This window comes from Capricornis sumatraensis, chromosome 2 (genome assembly GCF_032405125.1).
Source record: "Capricornis sumatraensis isolate serow.1 chromosome 2, serow.2, whole genome shotgun sequence".
Lineage (NCBI taxonomy): Eukaryota > Metazoa > Chordata > Mammalia > Artiodactyla > Bovidae > Capricornis > Capricornis sumatraensis.
Genome location: NC_091070.1, coordinates 111,514,903 through 111,523,601, shown reverse-complemented (window position 1 = coordinate 111,523,601; position 8,699 = coordinate 111,514,903).

Genomic DNA, 8,699 nt, shown 5'->3' with positions numbered 1-8,699 from the left:
CTCTGCACTACCTACCTATTGGTTTCTGTGTACAACTCTGTTATACTTGTTTAGCCTGTCTCCATTAACATGTATAGAATGGTTTTTACGTACCTCAGAGATTCTGGTCCATCCTGGTTTATGCACTGGGTTAAGTCAAAAGGAAAATGCAGAGACTCATCTAGACATTAAAAGAAAAGATGATTGTTTCACTTATGCAACATCATGGTCAAGTGATAATATGAGGAGTACCCGTTGGCAAAGGGGGATGGTAAGTACATGTATAGTCAGTGTGAGCCCGAAAGAATGGGAAGGGGTTGTATCAGTAAGAACTGCCTTCAGTCATAGTAACAGAGATCCAAATACAGTGACTTTTGCATTTTCTCACATAAAGAAATTAAAAGACAGAAGGCCCAGAAGTAATATTGTAGTTTCACAAAGTCATCAAGGACCAAGGTCTCCTCTAACTTATGAACTAACCATTCTTATTAGGTGACTTCTATTCTCAATGTCACAAGACCACAGATGAGATCTGACCATCATAATATGTTTTCAAAACTGATGGGGGGTGGGAGGGGAAATACAAAAACTAAGAGCAAAAGAGCCCAGCATTCCATCTCATTTCAAGAAACCTTCTCAGGAGTCCCACCCAACAAGATTTGTTTAGGTCTCATTGGCCAGACTTAGTCACATGACCAAATGTAACTGCAAGGGAGGCTGAGAAACATGGTCACTTAGCTGCATATACAGCACAACCTTGAATACATAGGAAAATAGATATTGCAGAAAGCAAGAGCTTTCCCATCAGTGGATAATCCATGTGAAGTCAGTAAGATGGTTTGGGTGATCTCATCAGACTGCAGAGCATCAGTTCAGTTCAGTTCAGTCGCTCAGTCGTGTCTGACTCTTTGCGACCCCATGAATCGCAGCACGCCAGGCCTCCCTGTCCATCACCAACTCCTGAAGTTCACTCAAACTCATGTCCATCAAGTCGGTGATGCCATCCAGCCATCTCATCCTCTGTTGTCCCTTTCTCCTCCTGCCCCCAATCCCTCCCAGCATCAGGGTCTTTTCCAATGAGTCAACTCTTCGCATGAGGTGGCCAAAGTACTGGAGTTTCAGCTTTAGCATCATTCCTTCCAAAGAACACCCAGGACTGATCTCTTTTAGGATGGACTGGTTGGATCTCCTTGCAGTCCAAGGGACTCTGAAGTCTTCTCCAACACCACAGTTCAAACACACCAATTCTTCAGTGCATAGCTTTCTTCACAGTCCAACTCTCACATCCATACATGACTACTGGAAAAATCATAGCCTTGTCTAGACGGACCTTTGTTGGCAAAGTAATGTCTCTGCTTTTGAATATGCTATCTAGGTTAGTCTGGCAGATGTCAAATCTCTGAAATGGTGAAGAGAGAGTTTTAGTTGGTGTGAGCTTGGCAGGTCAGTGAGAAATGCACAGAGGTGTGAGATTAACAATGGGGTGGGTGCTGTGTGGGCTCAGTGAGAGGGTGAGGGCCGTGCTCAGCTGGTGTAAGTTCAGATAGTTATAGTTAATGTTTGTTTGGCCTACAGTGAGGAACCTTCACTAAGGCCTTCATTCCCATTTTGCAGCTGTTTGAGAGCATCAGTCCATAACAATTCCTCAGCAAGATCAGGGAAAGGCGGGAAACACTCTGCGGTCCTATCGGACACCACGCCTCCCCTTCGTCTGTGTCATGTTTTATAATCGAGGTCTGCCTTCCCTGGAACAGATGGTACATTGCCAGGTACAGGTGGCCCTCTTGTCAGTTCCAAGCAGGCTCCCCTTTGCTATTGTCCTTCTACAGCCAAGTCTCCTCAGGTTAGCAGGCTTCATACATCACAGTGGGCAGGTTTACACACCTCGACCCAGAGCCAGGACTGCTAACAAATTACGTTGACATGTTGATTGCTTGCCTTATCTCACCCCGAAGGCCTCCAGAGCCCTGCTTCACATCGTCAGAAACACTTCCAATTACTGCACTGGTTTATCAGGGACTGTTTCTTGGTGTTCCTATTCCGCTCCCTATGACCTTGGTTGTCTGAGTGATGGATCCTTTGAGTTGTGGCTTCATCCCTCTTAGAAGGGCCTCTACTTATCTCTGCCTCTGTTCCTTTAGGATGTGTTTTATTGCCACACGGACTTGGCTTGTGGCCTCTATTGCATCATCCAGCAGTAACTGTCCTTCAAGCAACTCTAGAACGCCCATAGGTGGCCTCTGTACAGAGTTCCAGAAACAGAATGCCAAACATAGTACTTTATCAAACTTCTCGAGTTACACAATAGGAGGAAATCTCTACTTGGAATTTCAAAGGACAACAGAGAATTTCAACATAAACCGGGAATAGTGCTCTGTTTTTGATCCAGTCAATGCCAGAGAGATGACGGGAAAGGACAATTCCATGTGTCATGGAATTGCCAAGCACTGTCTCAAATCCTTCCTGAGCTCAGAATTCCTGGCCCCACCAAACCCTATGGCTCAGAAAGCAGCTACAAGTACGGGGTAAAGTGTGACACTGTGGAAAACTAAGAGCCACACCTAAAATTGCCTGATTTTGGCTAGAAATGTGGTTGCTAACATGCCCTTAAAACTATAATGAACTTTAAGAGATGATGTTGACTCATCAACTTATCTGTCATGGTCAGTTGTAATTTCAGAAATAAGCTTACTGTGAGTTCTTAAGAACAATGGTCTAAAAGAATTGATATTGGCGAGCCCATCCTACCCTTCACTTGCAAAAGCTTCTATATATATCCAGAAAATTGTGAGAAATTAATCTTGGGTTTGTTTGCCCAAAAAATTACCCAAGGTTATGTATACTTTCAACAAACCCGCAAAACAAAATACCAGAGCTTTGTGGGGATCAGATAGTAAGTTTTGTTTCCCAACCAAGGACCTTGACTTGGGTTAGTTATTTTGGATGGCAAATTGTCCTTCCTTTAATAGTAGCCTATTGAGGTAAACTGGGATTTTACACAGTAAAGTTTTTTCAAAAATCTAGGCTCTGTGGGGAAACTGAATTTTGTTCACTTTTAGAATGAGGAAGGAGCAGTAGAAAGTATCACCCATGAACTCTATCAGATATTGTGCAACACAGGAACATGTCTGGTCTTTGGAGAGGTGGTCTGACCCCAATTTCAGGACACTGCAGGAATGCAATAAAACTTGAAACACTATGTTACAATTTATAGAGGCATAGCTAACTCAACAACTGGAAAGAAGAACAACTATTGCCCCCTTGATTATAAAAGATTTCTTCTGTTTAAGCATCCTTTGAACCCTTATAACATGTAAAAGCAACTCCATGATCAAAAAGACCTTGAGATCTATGCCAGGTGCTAAATGATGATGTAAGGCTGTCAACTCCTTCCACGGTCCTTTGGTTGACCTGGCTGCTCAATGGGACTGAATCTCCCTATTGAGTCAGGACTGATGCTGATGAGAATCGTCAGATCCCAGATCCAGGGTGGGAAGCCAGGGAGAAAACCAATCTAAGAATCACAGGTAGGGGCTGGGGACGGGACAAGTCAAAAGGGCTCAAGCCAAATGAACAGTCAGCAATCAGATACATATCCGGAGTCAAGATTAAGTATGAAGGCTAAAAACCAAGCCAGCAGTTAGGAATCAGGAAACCCCCCAGGCACTGGAGTCAGGCAATACAAGTCAAAGGACCAGAAACCAAGTTAAATTTGTGACGTTGGACTAAAAAGCATCATCACAATGACCTTGAAGCTGCAGTACCGGCTGTTCTGGGGAAGACTCTTCTGGTTTTGTGAGAGCAATCTAAGATGTGACCATTCTCAGTTGTAGAGATGGAAGCAGAGAGTCCATGTGAAAAGGAATGGAGTCAAATGTCAGAAGTATAGTGTTTGGAGTCAGACTTAAAGACACATCGTGACACCTCTGTGCACTGCCTGATGAAGGTCAGAACTTGAAGCCAGTAATTAGCCACCCATGTTGTTTCAGGATTTGGCAGCATACTGGCCAGCAATAGCCATTAGGGGTCAGGGGGGGAAATGGAAATTAAGGAATTTCACATTGACATTTTCCCAGCTCCCTGTCAGTTCTATTTTCCCATTTTCTGGCAACCTTCCCTGCTGGTTTTAAGTAACAAGCAATTCCAAGCTCCCCATCTGTGTTCCAAACCCTTCCTTGGATGGATGATACTTAAATTTCTCCATTTCCTCAAAGCTTTCCAAGTTTAAAAAAAATGCTCTTTTAAGGTATAGATGATCTTATTTGCAAAACAGAAATAGAGACACAGACATAGAGAATAAATGTAAAGACACCAAAGGGGGAAGGGGAGATGGGATGAATTAGGAGATTGTGATTGGCATATACACACTATTGAAAATATGCATAAACTTGATAACTGCTGTGTAGCTCAGGAAACCCTACTCAGTATTCCGTGATGACCTAAATGGGAAGGAAATCCAAAAAGGAGAGGATATATATATATATATATATATGGCTGATTCATTTACTGTACAGTAGAAACTAACACAACATTGTAAAGCAACTACACTCCAACAAAAATTTATTAAAAAAAAAAAAACATGGTGAGATTTCACCTCACATTTGTCAGGATGGCTACTATAGAAACAAAAAAGAAGACGGGCTGGGATGGGCAAGGAGAAACTGGAATCCTTATACACTGCTGGTAGTAATAAAAGACTGCCTGCCTGCTATGGAAAAGAGCATGGTGATTTCTCAGAAAATTAATAAATTTCATTAAAAATGCTCTTTTAAAACAAGATTTGGAAGGCATATCACAGATGCTAAGAGGAAAGCAGGTGTGTCAAAGTACTCCAGCTGAAATATAAATGATGAATTTGCTCAGTGCTCCTAAAGATACGATAATTTGAGATAAGAATAATTAATACAAAAGAACCTCTAGAGCTCTGTCCCTAGCACTCTAGATGGATAGGGGTTTTAAAAAAATCCTGTCTCTCTTCTAAAGAAATTACTTAAGCATATGACTTGAATTACAGTCTTTTTTAAACGTTGGATTTGCTTCACCATAAAAAAAAATCCTTATTAATCAAGACTTCTAAGAACTGTTTAAAAGCGATAACTAATTCATCTCCCTTATCTCACTTTTTCATCAGATACATCCTAGGAATAAACACAGATAAGTTTAATTTTAATGATTTTCCAAAAATGATACTTGACCATATAAAAAAAAAAAAGTTCAGACATTTCTGTTTTCCAGGACAAGACCGAAATTCTTATAGAGGCTGCACTGCACAGTGTAAAGAGTATAAACTCAGTATTGCCTCGGCAAATCCCTCCTGAACCCTGGTCTCCATCTCCTCACAGAGATAATAATACATACTTTGCAGAATTGTTGTGAAGATTCAAAATAATGTATGTGAAGGATCTAGCAGAGTACCTGGGATATCACAGGTGTTGCAGAAATAGTAGTGATTGGTAATATTAGCTCACTTATCTAAGAGTGCCCAATTATCTTTCATTGTAAACACATTTCTACCTGGTGAAAAGGAGAGAGCATGTAGCAGGAAGTGCATTTGGGTGTAGTAGCAGAAATTCCAGTAAAATACAGAAAACTAGATAACAATCCCAGCTTTGTCATCAGTTACCCATGTAAATCTTTGCAAGACATTGAACTTATCTGGGCCTCAGATTCCACATCTGAAAAATGAAGGATTTGAACTCCATCATAGCTGTAGTCACTTCCAGATCTGAGGGGCCTCTGTCTGTAACTGATTACCTTCCCAGGCAGAGAGAAGGCTGGCAAAAACATATCCCTAGATGATCAAATGTTGGCCCAAGGGACCTCTCCATCCACTCTTCCACCTACAGTTCCCAACCTTGCCTCTCATCCTCAGACCTTGCTCAAACACACAAATGGACCAGATATAAACCTTTTCCACTGATACATGTTCACCCCAAGATTTAGGATAATTTGCTTAAATTCTCTGGGCCTCCATTTTCTCTTCTGCAAAAGTAAAAGAGTGATTTGGGGGAGGATTACATGAGATACTATATATGAAAATGATTTATAGGCTGTATGTGCATGCTAAGTCACTTCAGTTGTGTCCGACTCTTTGCGACCCTATGGACTGTAGCCTGCCATGCTCCTCTGTCTATGGGATTCTCCAGGCAAAAATAACTGGAGTGGGTTGGTATGCTCTCCTCCAGGGGATCTTCCCAACTCAGGGATCAAACCTACATCTCTTACGTCTCCTACATTAGCAGATGGGTTCTTTACCACTAGCGCCACCTGGGAAGTCCTATAGGCTGTACAGATTCATGCAAAGTTAATACAGCAGCTGTGATTGTTGGTGGTTTAGCACCTTTGGGGAAGCATCTCAAGAAGTTGGATTCTAAGTTAGAACTCTTATGAGTCACCCACCTATTCTGGTATCCTGTTGGGGTTTTACAGACCCAGAAGAATGTAACAGAATGGCCTTAAATTTTGCTGTAATCTGATATTGACTTTGGTTTTCCCAATCAACAAAGGAGGTTTGTTTAGACTTTCACTTACAGGCAAGTGGCAGGATCTTGTTTTAATTGTCTGGAAAGTTTTCAACCTATTAGCAATTTCCTACCCATGCGACCTGGGATTTCCCTATTTGCAGAGGCAATTGTGGAATTTCAGGACAGCCACCTATTACCAGTTGTAACAAATGGAAATCTAGAAATAAGAAGCTCTGTCCCTACAGAGTTGCACTCTCTAGCTTTGCTGGGCTTATTTCCATGGAATAACAGGCTCCTATGATCACAGGAGGCTGCAAGAAATACAAGGCAGTCTAAGAAGAAGGCTGACCACGTTTTGGGGTTCCTCACAAGTATCCTGAAATGTCCCTGCTTTCAGGGCTGAGCAGTACTGTAGAATCTCTTCCAGTATTTTCTCTGTGATACCAAAGTCTAAAAGCAATTTATTGCTAAAAGGTTTTAAGGAGTTTGCCTCAGAACATAGTCCCAAGTGTTGAGCTTTCTGAGCAATCAGCTACGTGGAACTTTAATCAGCATTTGTCTCTCTCCGTGGGTCAATCCGACCCACATGTGCAGGTCACACACCCCTGGACAAGGCTGGTCCCCTAAACAGAAGAGTAAGCAAGTACTCACACAGCATAATTTGAGACGTGTCACAGCCCCCTTCCAAAAATATCTTCCCCACCAAATGCCACAGAGCCTCGAATTCCCAGCATTGACCTTACTGCTGCTAGTCTGCTCCACCATCCACCCCATCCTCGCTCCAGTGTCTGCACATGTGAATCCCATCTGTCCTTCGAGGACTAGCTCAGAATCACTCTTTCATGAAAACTTCCATGACCCTCCACTTGGAAGCAATCTCTCATTCCTCTGAAAGTTTAATTCTACTTTATTTATGATGTACAGTGGACCCTTGAACAACATGAGTTTGAACTGCACGTCCACTTGGACATGAATTTTTTTCAGTAGGAAATACTATAGTACTACATGATTCACGGTTGGTGAAATCCATGAAGGCAGAACCGCAGAGAGAAGGAACGATGTACGTGGAGCACCGTGTATAAGGAGCCATGTGTATAAATTGCAAGTGGATTTTTTGACTGTGCAGAATCAGCAACCCCAATCCCCTGTTGTTCAAGGGTCAACTATATATGGCTTTATATTTTGGGGGGGTTGTACTGTATGACTTGAGGGATCTTAGCTCCCCAGTCAGGGGTCAAACCTGTGCCCCCTGCAGTGAAAGTGTGCAGTCCTAACCACTGGACCACCAGGGAAATCTCTAACTCTATACTCCTTTATGTTTAAAGACACGCATCAGCTCCACTAGGCATAATCTTGAGAGTCAACCCCTCGGCAAGGTCTTACTTATCTTTTACCACCATTCCACCCCCAGTGCAAAGAACAAACCTCTGACCAATGCGTGCCATGTGGGTGAATAGATGGTATGGCACAGCTTCAACTGGGGTAAGATTTTGCTACTCACTGGCTCTGTATCTCTCAGTAGTTACTTTACTTCTCAGGGCCTATTTCCTTCCTGTAAGATAAGGCCATTTGAGAGTCACAAAATTCCAGCATTCTACCAGCCTTCATTATCAATCTACTGGATGACCTGTAGCTCTCACACTGGTTCAGCAATGGCCCAACATTACTTTCACTCAGTTTTTGAAGCGGTTGGATAATGTATATACTGCATTGGGGGTTTTAAAAAGAAAAATTGGTACAGGGAATAATAAGGTAAGGCTAAAGGGAAAATACAATCCTTTTTTATCACAAAAAGTGGGGCATGAATTCAACTTTGAGCTTCCTAGCAACCAAAGCAAAAAGTAAGAGATTGTAGTTGTTCAAGAAAGTGCAGCTCTCCCTGATACTAAGATCTATGAGAAACTGATGTCATAGACTTTGTCCCCAAAACAGCCCAACAATGAATACACAAGGGAGTTTAATAGAACTGCTTTCCGCTGCATCATTGCCTACGAGACTGTTCCCGTTATCTCACTGAGCAACAACCTTAAAACGATAGTGATCATTTATTACAGTCTCACTGGGGACTGACGAGTCAGCTAAGCAGTTGTCTAAGCTGGGGCTGGAACAGCTGGTCCTCTTCAGATATCTGTAGGTGGTCTCTCCACGTGACTTCAGGATGGCAGTGTGAGAGCAGCCGGAGTCCTTCTGTGGGAGCTCAGGCTGAGACGCAGAGAGCCAGGCAGGCTGTCTTTCATAAACTAGCCTCAGAAGTCA